This window comes from Acanthaster planci, linkage group LG13 (genome assembly GCF_054643075.1).
Source record: "Acanthaster planci isolate LZ-2023a linkage group LG13, COTS_SCS, whole genome shotgun sequence".
NCBI classification, from domain to species: domain Eukaryota; kingdom Metazoa; phylum Echinodermata; class Asteroidea; order Valvatida; family Acanthasteridae; genus Acanthaster; species Acanthaster planci.
The window spans coordinates 9,972,860-9,989,225 of NC_141789.1; the positions used below are offsets into that span (position 1 = coordinate 9,972,860).

The following is a 16,366-nucleotide window of genomic DNA, read 5'->3' on the forward strand; positions in this document are numbered from 1 at the left end:
TGGTTTTGACCGTTGGAATTTAAGCGGTACCCATTCCATCTACAGCCACCAAGTCAACCGACCAAACCTACCGCGCTTCGCCAAATCTAGCTTCTCTCTTCAGGTAAGACATAGTAACCTTTATTTTTGATTTTGATAAGTACGTAGATTGGGTGATACCGATGATAATATACATATACTCAGTTTATAAGTTGATTATTATTTTGTACCGGTACCCTAACTATACGGGAAAACGTCAGCTTGCATTTTTGTTGTCAGTTTTTTATCGATAGTGTCGGAAGTTTTGGTAGTCACAGTGTGTCATAACACTATGAACTTTCAACACCGTGAAAATGCAGTTTTACTATTAAATCACTCCGAAATTTTTGTCAAGGCAATGTAAGCCCGTTTTCACGGTGGAAAGTTGATCAGCTTGGGAGCGGATTAGCTCACAGCAGTTTCACGGACTTTTCACGTAAACATCTTCGTAGCTGATGGTCCTATTGTTATTCATAACGGTACACCAGTCCAGTTTCCCACCGTGGAAAACAGCAGTTTAACTGTCAAAGCGTAATAAAATATTAGTGTGATAGACAGCCAGGAATTAGCGTAGCAGTTACCAACAAAAGGAGCGATTGAATACCCCTGTTTAGGTCTGGGCCTCTGGGAACCAGCGGAAACCTTGCATGAAGCAATATTGCGTGCGTGTTTTCGAAACCGTGATTAGCGGAATGCGAAGGGAACTTGTGAAAACCACAAAACTTTCTTTCCACATGTTGTGAATGTAAAGCAGGTGTTTTGTGAACACAGGATCCTGTCTTTCCTAGAAAAGACAGGATTTATTTTTCCTTTTTTGAGCTGTGAGAAGAGATGGATACACGTACGATGGCTCAAATTTGCCGGATGCAGCTGAACAGTTGATAAGCACATTTTGCTTATGTAGAACCATGGAGGAAGGACACAAGTTTTTTTTCCCCAGCTCTAAACTGTGACACGATTCATAACATTCCACGAAACTTTTGGTGTTAGATGTCACAACACCCCCCCCCCTTGACCACATACCAGAAGACATATGAATATTTCTAACTTTTGTGGGCAAAAGGCACATTGAGTGGTGAAGTTGTGAAGTTACCACATCGAATTATGGAATTGCCAAAAGACTGTGAAACTGTATACAAAGTGGTGGAATAACAAGCAGCAGTGATGGCTTTTTACTAGTCCATAAGCAGAATTTTCACTAATCCGCGTCTTCCCCCAAATTTCAACACTCTTTTTGGCACTAGTGTTTTCTGCTCCAACATCATGCATAACAGTGTACACTCGGTGCTGACTGTTGTTTAATTGTCGATGAGTAATCATAAATGGTCATGGGAATTATGAATTTCCAGAATATTCATGAGTATAACTCTACTCAAGCAAATTAAATATAAATCACAGATACGCCACAAAATTGAAATAAATGTTTCTGTGAGGTGACATAATTTGTGGGGAGTCGTTTTGCTGAAGTCCCTACAATGTTCTCATTCAGCTACAGGACATGATGTAGTGTATGAACAACCAGGCCGGGATTACATGTACATTGCAAGGATGCGAACATTGTGATTGGGGTGTTCAGTGTACATTTACACCTGTCACCACCACAGTAAGAAGACAGATAATGGTACTTTTTATGAGACAATGGGTCCTTAAAGAATTTAAAGGATTAGCCCCACCGCAAAGTTAATGAGGAAAGCCCCCTAGATGGGCTCACTGCATTTTCATGGTGTTTTCACGTGACCTCAAGGTGTCGGCAAGGGGTCATATACTTATTGGTACATGTGGATGTAAAAGGGGTATACGTACAAACCAATCTTTGAAAGTGGAGCATCCGGGAGACTGGAGAAAGTCAGTTAGTGGTGACCTTGATGGTGGTTTTGACCGTTGGAATTTAAGCGGTACCCATTCCATCTACAGCCACCAAGTCAACCGACCAAACCTACCGCGCTTCGCCAAATCTAGCTTCTCTCTTCAGGTAAGACATAGTAACCTTTATTTTTGATTTTGATAAGTACGTAGATTGGGTGATACCGATGATAATATACATATACTCAGTTTATAAGTTGATTATTATTTTGTACCGGTACCCTAACTATACGGGAAAACGTCAGCTTGCATTTTTGTTGTCAGTTTTTTATCGATAGTGTCGGAAGTTTTGGTAGTCACAGTGTGTCATAACACTATGAACTTTCAACACCGTGAAAATGCAGTTTTACTATTAAATCACTCCGAAATTTTTGTCAAGGCAATGTAAGCCCGTTTTCACGGTGGAAAGTTGATCAGCTTGGGAGCGGATTAGCTCACAGCAGTTTCACGGACTTTTCACGTAAACATCTTCGTAGCTGATGGTCCTATTGTTATTCATAACGGTACACCAGTCCAGTTTCCCACCGTGGAAAACAGCAGTTTAACTGTCAAAGCGTAATAAAATATTAGTGTGATAGACAGCCAGGAATTAGCGTAGCAGTTACCAACAAAAGGAGCGATTGAATACCCCTGTTTAGGTCTGGGCCTCTGGGAACCAGCGGAAACCTTGCATGAAGCAATATTGCGTGCGTGTTTTCGAAACCGTGATTAGCGGAATGCGAAGGGAACTTGTGAAAACCACAAAACTTTCTTTCCACATGTTGTGAATGTAAAGCAGGTGTTTTGTGAACACAGGATCCTGTCTTTCCTAGAAAAGACAGGATTTATTTTTCCTTTTTTGAGCTGTGAGAAGAGATGGATACACGTACGATGGCTCAAATTTGCCGGATGCAGCTGAACAGTTGATAAGCACATTTTGCTTATGTAGAACCATGGAGGAAGGACACAAGTTTTTTTTCCCCAGCTCTAAACTGTGACACGATTCATAACATTCCACGAAACTTTTGGTGTTAGATGTCACAACACCCCCCCCTTGACCACATACCAGAAGACATATGAATATTTCTAACTTTTGTGGGCAAAAGGCACATTTAGTGGTGAAGTTGTGAAGTTACCACATCGAATTATGGAATTGCCAAAAGACTGTGAAACTGTATACAAAGTGGTGGAATAACAAGCAGCAGTGATGGCTTTTTACTAGTCCATAAGCAGAATTTTCACTAATCCGCGTCTTCCCCCAAATTTCAACACTCTTTTTGGCACTAGTGTTTTCTGCTCCAACATCATGCATAACAGTGTACACTCGGTGCTGACTGTTGTTTAATTGTCGATGAGTAATCATAAATGGTCATGGGAATTATGAATTTCCAGAATATTCATGAGTATAACTCTACTCAAGCAAATTAAATATAAATCACAGATACGCCACAAAATTGAAATAAATGTTTCTGTGAGGTGACATAATTTGTGGGGAGTCGTTTTGCTGAAGTCCCTACAATGTTCTCATTCAGCTACAGGACATGATGTAGTGTATGAACAACCAGGCCGGGATTACATGTACATTGCAAGGATGCGAACATTGTGATTGGGGTGTTCAGTGTACATTTACACCTGTCACCACCACAGTAAGAAGACAGATAATGGTACTTTTTATGAGACAATGGGTCCTTAAAGAATTTAAAGGATTAGCCCCACCGCAAAGTTAATGAGGAAAGCCCCCTAGATGGGCTCACTGCATTTTCATGGTGTTTTCACGTGACCTCAAGGTGTCGGCAAGGGGTCATATCCGGGATTATTTTCACGATGTTTTCACCACGTGAACTGCTATGAAGTTGCAGTGAAAAAACAATTTCACAGTGAAACTGCAAATTAACTGCAAATTCATGGTGCTGAAATTCATAGTGTAAGTGGTCTCCCAACTCTTTGAATATTATCTTGAGTGAAGGTCTTTCACACTTGATTTATCGCTTGTATGTGTGATATATACTTTGACTTCGTATTGCATTTGATCGAAGAAAGGTTATTATATGTGTAGTATTTTTGATCATTTTGTATTTATAGATTAGTTTTTTGGCTGAGAATTTTTGGGCAACAATTAATGACCATAAGGTAGGACAGCCAGGAGCCTTGGTAGCATTGCTATTGTTTGAGTCCTTTCTCCATGGTACGACTTGATCTTTCAATGTGGCTAGTATGTCAGTTCCTGCTTCTTTAGAGGCAAGTTCTAGGCTTATGAGTTATTATAATGGTTAAAATGATTGGTTCTGAGGCTGAACCAACTTTGTCCTTTTGATCAGAGAATTTACACGCGAGCATGAAGCAGATATTCACATGGGAGACGGTGGTACGTGAGGCGTAATATTATAACTGCTACAATCTATTAACGTTCGTATTTCACAGAAATATTTGGTAAAAGAGACGCAAATTCAGTGTTTAGATGGTTTATTGAGTATAGTCTGTGCATATAAGGTATATTTTCTGGCCAATTTTTTCAAGCGAATTTGTTTCTTTATTCAGTATGCAACAGCTAGTTCCCGTATAAGTGACAGCCACCGTTTATTCCTACATTTAGAGATTATCAAGAGTGTGATGGTTTGTTTGTTACATCCATGAAGCGAATCCCACAAGGGACTCCGGTGAGGAAGGCCATGGTGATTGAGAAGGATTCATCTGCAGTCTTTCTGGCAATACTGCATTACTTTTGAAGGTGCTTGTACATTAATAAAAGTTAATTTGTTAAAAGCCTCCCGATTTTGGTAATTGTGAGAAGGAAAATACGCTTAATCAATCAGTGTTAACATTCATTAAAATAAATATAAAAGCTAATGTTGATATTGATTAGATTTATCAGTTTGCTAATACCAGAAAGTATTAGCATTATCAATCTGTACCTTTTTGGTTCAAACCAAAACAGTGTAATATCTAGTGTGGATTTAGTTATTTATTTATTTTTGCAGTGGAACGGTTCTGCAAAGTTAACTCACAACTCGCCAGTGCCCCAATCTTTGTTTAGACCCCCCCAAAACAGGATAAACTATTGCATGCAGCTTCAACCTTGAGAAGAGGCCTTCTTCTAAATAATACTGTTAATGCTTAAATACAATCCAAGAGCAGGGCAGTTTGACCCCTTTCCCAGTATCCATGACTGATAAATTTTTATCAGTGTTGGCGTATTAAAGAGCATGTGGATAGTACGGAGAGGTTAAGTTGGGTCACTCTCCTTGAATGAACCGTTGCATTTCTAACCCATATTTGACCTGTTCTCAACAGGTGTATTGTGTAGAGGGCAGTTTCGATTCGATTCGTTGTAACAGTTGTGCTATGACTACCTTGTCCATAAATCTTGGATAAGGAAAAACAAGGGGCCAGTAGCTACACATTGTGTCCTTAATAAGTTTTAGTGCATTAGCAATTACTGCATTACGTTTCAATTGATTTAAAATAGACGATTCGCAGATGCACAGCAATTTTTAAAATTATTGTCACAGATGGACTCTGTTCATGTTTTCTTTACAATCTACAGGCCTGATGTATCACATTTATGCGATGGTGATGGTTTTTTTTTTAATCAAGGAACCATTGAGGTTTCTGGCCCAAAAAGAATGTCTCAACAAGGGTTCGTAAAGGGATTCCACAGACCCCAGATGAAGAAAAGTGAGCAGCTACGAGATACGGGTGTTCAGTTATACTGGTAAATGCCCCTTTTGCAAAATTATAATTCAATCCAAAGTAAAGAGGAATTGTGTTTTATCATGATCAAACAATTACACAGTGAAATGGGGGCAATTAGGTATGCAGCCATTCTCTTTCACTAAATTTATACGGGTGAGTGAAGTGTGCTCGAATCCAAGCATAAGTAAAGTTGAACACGCAATGAATTGATCATTCGGTTTACATTTCATGTACATTTTGTCTGATGTACATTTTTATGATGCCATTTGCAACACTGTGTAATGTGTTGCAAATTATTTTACAGATTCATATGAAAAGGCACTCCATAATGCAAAATCGCAGAAGATACGTCAACTGTCGAATCGGTGGACAGCGATGATGAGCCCCGTCGACGAAAGCGACATACTAGATATCAGTCGTTTTCCTCGTCAGAGGTGGGGAGTGACAGCAAAGTTTGTAAGTAAAATTCCTGAACACATCAACCTTGTTTGAGAGCAATGACTGTCTTATGAAGTCAACACGTCACGCACGCTGCGTATATTGGAAAATTGTCTTTTATGCCTAATGTTGATCGCCTTTGTAATATTTTCAGATATTGCACCATTGAAGAAGCAACCAACCCCGAAGCCCCTAACAAATCCCCCAGATGTAGACATCGATATTCTCAACCAAGGTAGAGCCTTTAATTTTCCTCCCTATTACATGTATTGTTTCTTTTGCTATAACTTGTGGTCTATGTTCAAGTGCCGTCGCTAAATTTTAGTGTCCCGATACGTATTACGGGCAAATCGCTCAGAGTTAAGCGAAGTTTATCAAAATATATAAAAAGTCACTCACATTTCTTCACTACCTTTGTCACCTTTTTAAATATACATGGATGCAGTGACTATGTCCCACTACACAACTCCAGCCTCCTCGGTCCCCTCGACTTCTTCAAATGCTTCGTGCCGCGGCACAGAAGGTATGGGTCAGTATATTCTACTGTAATTACGGAACAGTGTTTTGGCGTGAAATATTGAATGGAGTATAAAATAGCAGCTTGTTCAGATATTTACTCATCCTACTGAAGTTATGAATCTGCAAACCTGAATATATACTTGTGAGAATTTATCGGAAAGGGTTGAAATGACATGCAAAAATACTAATAGACATTATGCTGACCGTTTCATGAACAATTGATCAAAAACAGTTGTCAGTGTTATCTATCTATCAATGTCTGTTGTATGCAAGAGAAGATATTTATTGTGATTTTTCTCTCTTCTTTTGTCCAGAATCCTGTCCGAGATGACGCGGACAATGAATGAATGACAGCACTCCATCCTCTGTTGGAAAACTATACTGTCCGTAGTTTTTCTCACATAATTGATATCCTCAGCCTTTGTAAAATAAGTTATTTTGGCACTTTAACACACAGGTCCACACATGAATCTAGTTCACTTTGTACGTATCACAAAAAAGAAAACAATCAGGCCGTTGCTGAATGCTTTTCCGTTATTTTCTGTGCGTACTTTGCCCCCAGTTCATAACTTTCACAAAAGATTGCAAACCAAATATTTTCGGGGAACCTGAAAAATTCCACCAAAATATCACGATCACAAATAACATCACATCACTAAAATTTAGTTACCCAGTTTCATTTTGTAATGGTATCGACTGTTAAAGTTTAGATCCATCAAGATCATGGAGTACATACTTTGTAATAAAAGTAGAAAAAAAAAGTTATTCTGATTCAGTTGTTTTGTTGTCATTCGTCGACAGGTATGTTTAATGTGGTAGGACTGATGTAAAAATGTGCATAAGTGCAGCCGTTAAGCATCAAATAAGTGGTGCCCTCAAAGTTGCAGGAATGTTGTCAACAATGGTTGCGGTACAGTGTCTAAATGGTTGCAGTACAAGTTGCAGTAACGTTCCCCAAATGTTTCAGTACCGTACCAAATTAGTTGCTAAAACGTCCCTCCAATGTTGTAGTATTGTACTCACGACGTTGCAGTAACGTCACTGGAATGTTACATTAAAGTTGCATAGACGTGCCCAAAGGGTTGCAAATAGGTTTCAATATCGTGCTCATCAAGTTGTAATCACGTCCCAAAGAGGTTGCATACGCGTATCTACAACTACATTTAGCTACTACGTTCCAAATGTGTTGCAATGCAGTGTCATATACGTTGCATTTAGGAAGCTGCATAGTTGTATTGACGTACCCACAAGTTGCACAAACGTCCTCGCCAACGTTGCAGTAATGTGGCAGTTAAGTCGTGGTCGGGTTCCTACAGGGTTGTAAAGACGTATCTGTTACGTGCCCATTAAGTTGCCAAAACGTTGTGCCTTGGTAAAAATCAGGTCGTAAATATGTTGCTATTACGTGCCCAAATGTTGTAAAAACGTGATATTTCGGTTGTCTGAAGTTTGCAGCATTGTTGTAGACACGTCAAAACATTACGTTGTATTGACGTTGTAAAAACGTCTTCATAACGTTGTGTAAAAACTTTGTGTCAACGAAACTGGGAGTCGACATTTTTACGTCGCTACAACGTCACTTTTGTAACGTTGCGGAAACGAAAACGTGACCTTGTGGCAACGTCGTCACAACGTCAAATTGTTAGCTGGGATTGCACTGTGCCCATATTTAAAAGTCATTACTCATTTAGAACTACACTGAGATCAACCTACGTGAACAAGCCAGTTAAAAGGGGATAATTAATATATTCTAACATGAAAGATGCAGGATGTACACCAAACAAACAAACTCCTAGTAATATTACTGAGCTATATGTAATGAGCACTCTCTCATGTGCGTATTTTTAGTGTAGGCTAGGCCTAGACGTAATGCATAGCGTTAGGCATAGCCAGCTTAATTATAGGTTTACGGCTGATTGAAAGAACTTGGATTGACAAGGCATACTGATGACGGTTAACCTTCAACCTATGATGAAGTTTCATTTAAAACAGCTTGAGTTAATATATTGCAATCAATCAACATGATATGACTTTGAGCATAGGTTTTGCTCACACTCCGCCGCTTCTATGGCTTCATAAATTTTAGTGAGAAAGATGCGTGAGTTCGATCAGATGGGCTTCACGAACCGACTAAAAATGAGCTAGGCTTATTGTTGGGAAACACAACGCCCTCCAGAAATAGTATAGATATGTCTTACAAATTGACCATATTATTGCTTTGCCGTTTCGTAATGTCCAAGTCTCAACACTTTGAGTTTTTTTGGTCACAAGACATTTTGAAAACGCTTTGTATTTTTAAATCTATGGCTTTTCAGGGGTTGAAGTTTCACGTGAACATACATTGCAATAAGTACGTTATTAATATGTTACAACGTGGAAATGTATGCAATTTGCCTGTTTGACAAGCTGTTCGGGTCCCTCTTGACACTGTAGCAAAACTAACCCGTGTAGCAGGAAGTGGTGTGGTACAGTCAACACGGATGTCATGGAATTGTTACGTTGCCGTCGGGATGCTTCTAAGAACGCGATACTAACTTACGAGCATCGAGCCCTACAGAGCCGGTTTTGTTATTCGCTCCCGAGTACGATCAGATGTCCACCCCGGAATCCTTAATCTACTTCACATCGCGTCTCTCTTTCGTTGTCTTGTGTCTAAGGGGATAGCGTTACTCGTGTACAGGTTGAAAGTGTTGCCGAGACCTCCGGTAAAGAAAATACGCTTGCGACGCTTACTTTATACGCCATCAAGAAATCTCTTAGAAGCTCGATACACTGTTGCAGGTTTATTTGGTTGGAGTGCATTACACTGAAAAGTGTCAGTTTTTCTCGGAAGTTACGAAGTCTCCAACAACGATCGACCCGATTTTTTCCCTCTAAATTTCAAGTCGAACTCCCTAAGGTCCGGACAGATGTACCTCGCAACCACTGTTGAATTCAGTGAGTGTAAGAATAAGGCTTAAAGGTCCCATCACGTGTATTTGAGAGGCCTAATCAAGAGCAGAGCTCTGTGATGCAAATATATACATTAAATATCGCTTTAATTAAATTCATCTACCCTCGTTGAGTTCGTCTGGAATGTTGATGAGTTTTGCTGTACGAGTGGTATGAATGGATTGGTCTTCTCAAAGGTAACGATGGCAGTGTCCTGTGATCTTTTGCCTTCAAAAAGGAAAGAAAAACATTTACATGTACATCTTTATATTGGTGGGAATAACTTCCTTGACATGAGTCAGGATGAATTGGCCGTTTGGGTAAATGCAATGTTCCCTTCTGGAGGATAGTAGGGACACTGTATTCAAGCAGAGTCCATGCATTCACGGACAGATCCTTTACACCAGGCAAGATATGGGACGGAGGGGTACCCCCCTTACCTGTCCAATCCCTATACACACTATACACATCCCCCCCTAGAAGTCCGTAAAGAATGCCTTAGATTCCGATCAAACAATGACCAACACAAGGGGGGGGGTTCTCTCCGTCCCATCTCTTACTTCATATGGCTTATCCGGGACGTCTGCAGGAACACCTAAATAGAAGGGACGAGGAAGAATTGTCCAGTTTCGTGGGAGGTGGAGGTTGGGCCATTGAAAAGCACTTGAGAAAAACAATCTAAAAATTTCAACACGTCATCCACTGTAAACCCAATTCCTCCTCCTGCATCTGGAATTCGAGCCTGTGTTGTAGAATAGAAAGGAAATTCACTCTTTCGCACGCTCCCGTCATGCAGAGCCTCGAAAGGGCAGCTTGGACAACCATGTCCAAAATTGCATAAGCACATACACAGGAATCACCGAACCGGCTGTATTTATTGTACAAACCTGCCAGATGGAGTCTCTGCATGCCTATGGCGTGTTAACCGTTTATTCAACTCCCCCAATGAGGCCCACGCACAAAAACTATCACGAGCAAAATTGCGTTCAGGCTAAGTAATTTTGTAACGAGATTACTTGTACTTTTTTGTGATGACATATTTAAAAGGGGGTCAGCGTTGCCGCAATACAACGTTAACCCTGCTGACCTTCTCCAGATAATCCTGCAAGGTACAAGGGGACTAGATTGTCCAAGTTTCCGCCGAAGGGGTGAGGCCTTGTTTTGTTTAGCATCAGGCAATCATGGCTCTGTCTCTCGCAGCTACATTATTACCTAGCGAATCTGGGTTAAGTTGCGACAATTTCCCGTTCGGTGCTCGCCAAACCATGTCAAATGCGCACAGGCAGGGCGCTTAAAATACAGAGAAGTAAAAATTTATTGGATGCTTTGATTTTTTTTTAAAGAAAGAGTAGAGTGACTGCTGTTGCTGTCATTTCTTGTTCTGAAGTGGTGTGCGAACGTTAGGCACACGCTGGCACAACTTCGGCTGATCTGAGCTATTTTATACCCTGTCGATTTCTTGTTCTAATAACGTAGCACTTGGTCAAGTGAACTGAAGTCAACTGTTGGACAGTCTTGCGGAGGAATAGTGGAAGGAAACAGTAATACATGTACCTAAGCCAGGCCGTCACCGTCTCTATCTCATTCTTAGTTGGTTTTCAGAGAAACAATGAGACCCATATTCCGGATAATTCCCTGAATATGTATTTTACATCTCCAGGTTTATAACGCTGGCTTGTTAAGAAGAAAAGCGTATATTTTCTTCAGATGGTCAAGCTCTATTACGGGAGACAATTTATAAAGTGCACTAAAATCGGGCCTCTGAATTTCTTAAGACACACAGATTGGCGGCTCTGTTTACGATAGTAGGTCCAGAAAGTGGAGACTGCACTTCGCACAGTGCATTCTGTCTGAACTTAACTTTTTACACATCGCCATTACGTAAAGGAGGCTTTCTGCGAATTTAATGTTCAACATGATGCAATGGAAGTGAACAAAGTGCACATCGACTTTTTTTTTGGGGGGGGGTCTTCCAGGCTCCTGACCGCTCATGACACATCAGCCCGTCTGCCGCGAAAATTGAATTTTAGCTCCAGGATAATGCTGTTGCACTCCCTCTGATGGGCTTGCAAAGATTTCTCCACGGGCCCCTGTTATTTCCGGGCATGGCTAACCTTTCCGGAGCGATCTACAGACATTCACGTTGGCGCTATTTTATTCCCCCCCCCACCTTCTTAACTTAGTTATCGTCAACGAAAAGCCACAATTTTCCTCTGTCTTTGGGGGAAAGAGTGCACTTGTATGTCCATCTAGCTCACAGCGTCTGTCAGCCAAGGAGTTGACTCAATGCACGGTCTCTGCCTCGATTGTGAGTAGGTATCTGCAATTCTTGTGGGAATTGACATTAAACATGTTGTTTTTAACGACAGACGCCTGGTCTGTGCAAGAGTCTTTCATGCCGAAAGGAATTAGCAGTAAATATCAGCAAGACTCGTAGAATCAAGGTGTGGTAGAATTAAATATAAGAACGCCGTAGACACGACGGTTTTTTCCAATTGGTCCTGAAGCAGGGCGGGAGAAGCACGAGTTAAATTTGGATTTGAAAACCGAAGAACTTGTTCGGAAGAATTTACCAAAACAAGTTCCAGAATGAGGCATGTTAGAACTATAATAACCTCCATAGCTTCTAAGCAGAGTAAAAAAAAAGTATAGCATCCATGCCCGCTTCCTTTACTTGAGGCACCTGGATTTATTTTCTTAATTTTACAACGAAAATGAAAATGAGAAGAAAAAAAAGATGAAAAAAGTCTGACAATAAAGCAAAGCAGATTGTCAGTTGCTTTCCTCATCATGCAGTCCACTATTTGATTCCCATAATGTCCCCCCAGAATATGTTTGTGCCCCAATGCGTGGCCGCGGCTATTAGTAGAACACACGCTTGTGGGGAGCAGTGTGCTTTTTTTTTATTCCTGTGAAATTGCGATACCAAGGAAAAATCACTTCAGTATGTTCAGTTTTCTGCCCAAACATGTCTGTTTCATTTTTGTGTTTTCGAACATTGAAACCAACAATGGTTGGTGGGCTTTACAAAAAGGTGAAAATAAAAACGAGCTGCATTCTCTGTTTCAGAAAAAACCCGGAAGCTAAATATGTTCATTATTTCCACTTTGCCGAATACATGTACATAAAACCAAAGTACTGTCGCTTGACGATGCTGAACGACGGCCTTGCATATTGTCGACATTCTAAGGAAATGTACCAGAACTTCATGAATATAAAGCGAGGATCTCTAGAATCAGATAGGCATGCTGTTATAAAGTGATCCCGTGTAAAAAAATCACAAAATTGTCATTGTTGTGCACCTTTCACAACATTAAGAACACGAGGTGGCAAAAAGGGCCCGATACTTTCAAATAACTCAAGATTCATTTTTCAAGGAAAAACTGAACCACTGAAGTCCTGACAGTGGATTTTTTTCGGAGTTTTTTCTAGAGGAATTATGTTTTACGTCTTTTATGGCATCTTTGCAACAGCTCAATTGCGACAGACATAACATAACTCTGCCAGCATTCAGACATCGCTCTTTACAGACGTGTCTCCTGAGAGAAAAAGATATGTTCTGTGAATAACGACAAAAGGCAATTACACAGGAAGCTGAGTAAAATTTGTCCCACTCCATGTTCTTTTTTCTAAGGTTAATAAATGAAAAAACAGACAAAGTCAGAGAGGTTCTTACCTGTTTGAGCTTCCGAATGGCCTGGAGTTTTCCGTGCAACCGAGGAATCCATTCCGCATGACACATTTTACATAGTCAAAGAGCAGATTCAGAATGTTTCTTTTTTAAGTAGTGTTGCGAATCTAGACCAAAGGGGGACCGGTTGCAAAGTTGTGACCCCGGATCCCCTGCATTAATGGTCCTGCATTTTGCGCACGAAAGCAAACCACCGAACTGGAAACCAAGGGAAGGAGGCTGCGTCAGGATCACATTTCACCGAGCAGCGTGTTGCCCGGGTCAATGATGGGGGATGGCGGTGTTTTCTCGAGCACTAATTGTAGGAACGATGTCGGTGCAGCTTTTTGAGAAGAAAAAACGGAACGGTAAAACAAAGTGGTTAAAATGAAAAGGATGCAATTTGAATTAGATAAAATGTTATCAATTTTGGGGGAGAGAATTTTAAGTAGACGTATGTCATCAAGATGCTCGACCGCAATATACACCGACTAAATCCCAACTTCTCTGGTCAAGATTATCGATTATCTCTTTAACAATGTACTAAACTTTAAATGACACAAGCTGTAAGACAATTGTTCCTTAAATTCCCAAATTCGCCTCACTGAGTAAGAACTGACGTTCATTTTTCATATATGTTTAATAACAAAAAGCGCACTAGTTTTCTGAAAAAAATGACTGGCATAATTCTGAATTTTACATCCGACTTTTCTATTACAGTATATTGACTTGAGAATAATCTTTGACATTGGATTTCCGCTTGTGGTGATCCGTTTTCTTCTTAGATCTTGTTTTATTCATACAATTTCTGGGAGTGGGCCATGCTCTGCTGTAACACGACGCAACGTTTCCCTCAAGTTGTGTCTGTGTGGGCCAGCTGTTTGGAAATTTCGACTTGTGGTGGCGCTGTTTCAAGTTGTGCACACACAAAAATCTTGGATCGAATTAAAGGCTGCCTTCTAGACTAGCACAAATCAAGCGTCTACGAAAAGTGGCTTCATACAGCCGCTACCAAGCAGCTTCTATGTGTGCAAATTTTCGCTGGTCGGAGCTCAAGAAGTCAGGCGCTACGAAACCGAGCAAAACTTGCGTTTGACCCATTTGAAACAGTGCCCAGGTTTATATTGTTAACGTCATATTAAACGGATAGTAGACGCCATTTAGTGCCACTGCTTTCACGATGGGTAGAAATGCACTGTAAAATTATTACAAACTCGAATAGTCAATAGACGGGGTTCGTTAAGGACACTTAAGCATAATTCTGGGGATATATTTCACTCACGGGCGGGCGCTAGAGGGCTCTTTACCCCATTCGGATCTTCATTTGGGAAGCGCTTGCGACCCGTGAAGTACACCATAGGTTCACTAAGCGTCGACGGGAAATTCTAATGAACGCGTTTTTAGTAAAAGATGCAAGTGGTACCATCGACTTCCGAACTGACGAGAACTTTGCAGGACTGCGGCTGCTGTCATTTTATTAACGCAAGGTCTCGCGTGCATTTTTTTTTCGAGGACTGAGGATTTCTGTCTCGTTTATCAAATCCACCTGGGCAGTACTGTTTAATGACCACTACAGTCGGCCCATCGGTAATTCAACTGGCCCATCAAAAAGACAATATTTGTCCGTACCTCCTTGTGATTTGATTATACGACGATGCTTCGTACCAATCTGGTGATAATGGATGCTTCACTGAACCAGCTGCGGCCGTCATTGTTTGCCTCCCACGCATTAAACAGCATTTTGAAGTTGGGACCTGTTCCCTGTCAGTGGACAGATGCATTGACATTTTCTTAATCAGGACTGGCGGGGCATTGAAGGACAAAGGCTGAGGCTGTGAATGCGGTATCGACAAAAGAGACCTAATGGACAAAACGCGACTAACACGAAACGGGGTGTAGTTACGTCTTGCCTTCACTGAGATTTTCCCAGATCAAAAATACAAAAATCTACCTCGGAACAAACTTCTAATATTTGCAACAAAAGAGTTATATCACATATCTGGTGATGAGGGGGACGGATTTAATTACAATAAGTCCCTGTATGGAATTGTGAAAGGACCAAACTACCAAACTGTTAGCCGTATACTTTTGGTATAAAATCGTTGGTCTGCAAAACTGGTGGAACCATCTGTGCGTTCTTGTTTATGTCAGCACTTTGCCTTGCATCAGAATGAAGCTAACCCATTAATAGTACTGTAAAGAATGCCGAGACATGTCACGAACCTTTAAGGTTACAGCCATGCTTTGGAACGTGTAGGCAGTGACAAAAACCTGTCCATTTAAGTAGTGACTGCAAAAGATCTGTAAATGCTAGGCAACCAATTCTTTTCTTGGAAAGGGCCCAAGCGCAAACTGAATGAAGACTGAGCGAGTAAAGTTGTAGATATTGTAGCTCAACTTCTGCGAATCGCCACGAGCTATTATTGAACAGTACAAGCAGCGGCTCAATTTCAGCTGTACTCAAGGCTCAGATCTCGACCTTTCCAGACCGCGTATCCTATCATCAATATTCCAGGCTATCGATACCCCGGTTTTGCACAAAAGTGGAGGCAGACTTACAAAGCTGGCATCTTGCATCGAGTTAAAACTTTCCCCAAAGCATTTGAAACGACGTTCACTAGATCTTTTTGTGTTTTCCTATACGCAGGACTTGAAAGACTCAAATCAAATTCGAAGGTAAGGAGGTAGATATGTCAAAAGCCATTGTGTCAGTTGGCATGCAGAGCTCCCAAAAATAAATGGAATAGATATGGGTCACAAATGGAAGAATGGAATTGACTAGTAAGAAATAAGACGCGGTAGCACAGTCTTTATGACGGACTCTCATTGTTGGACAAAATGACACCTAATTCTGAAAATACCCTCCCGAATATTCCGCTGAAAGGCTCTGGGTAGCGTATCCACCCGAACCCAGATCGTTTTTCATTTTACAATTGAATTCTAATGATGCCTTAACACTCTGGCAACTTGTCAGGCCTGGCAACCAAATCACTCCAAAGGGTGTGCTAAGCTTTGCCACCGCGATTTTTCGAGAGGAGTCGACAAAATACTTCGTATTGATTTACAGGAAAGGCGTAACTCCGCGCTGCGCGGCAACGGGTAAGTTTCATGGTTCCCCATCGATCAGTACCCTGAAACCGACACTTTTAATGTTCAAAGGCTATGGGGGCACTTTGTTGTTTCCGGGAGTGTTTTCACCACCTTGGAGGAAAGGTTGTGATTGGGTGGTAATCTGAAAACAGCGTATTTCTACTT

The 16,366-nt window shown here is 40.9% G+C and overlaps 1 long non-coding RNA gene across 3 annotated transcripts; it reads left to right on the forward strand.

Annotated features, from left to right (window-relative positions):
• The first annotated feature begins 1,845 nt into the window (after window positions 1-1,845).
• Window positions 1,846-6,198, forward strand: LOC147796986 (uncharacterized). Of its 3 annotated transcripts, XR_015427560.1 has the most exons (5): window positions 1,846-1,990; window positions 4,454-4,588; window positions 5,455-5,572; window positions 5,858-6,009; window positions 6,146-6,198. It is a non-coding gene; the product is annotated as an uncharacterized LOC147796986 (long non-coding RNA). The 3 variants fall into 3 exon arrangements; XR_015427559.1 differs by lacking the exon at window positions 1,846-1,990 and having other exon boundaries at window positions 3,312-4,588; window positions 5,405-5,572; XR_015427558.1 differs by lacking the exon at window positions 1,846-1,990 and having other exon boundaries at window positions 3,312-4,588.
• Window positions 6,199-16,366: the final 10,168 nt, after the last annotated feature.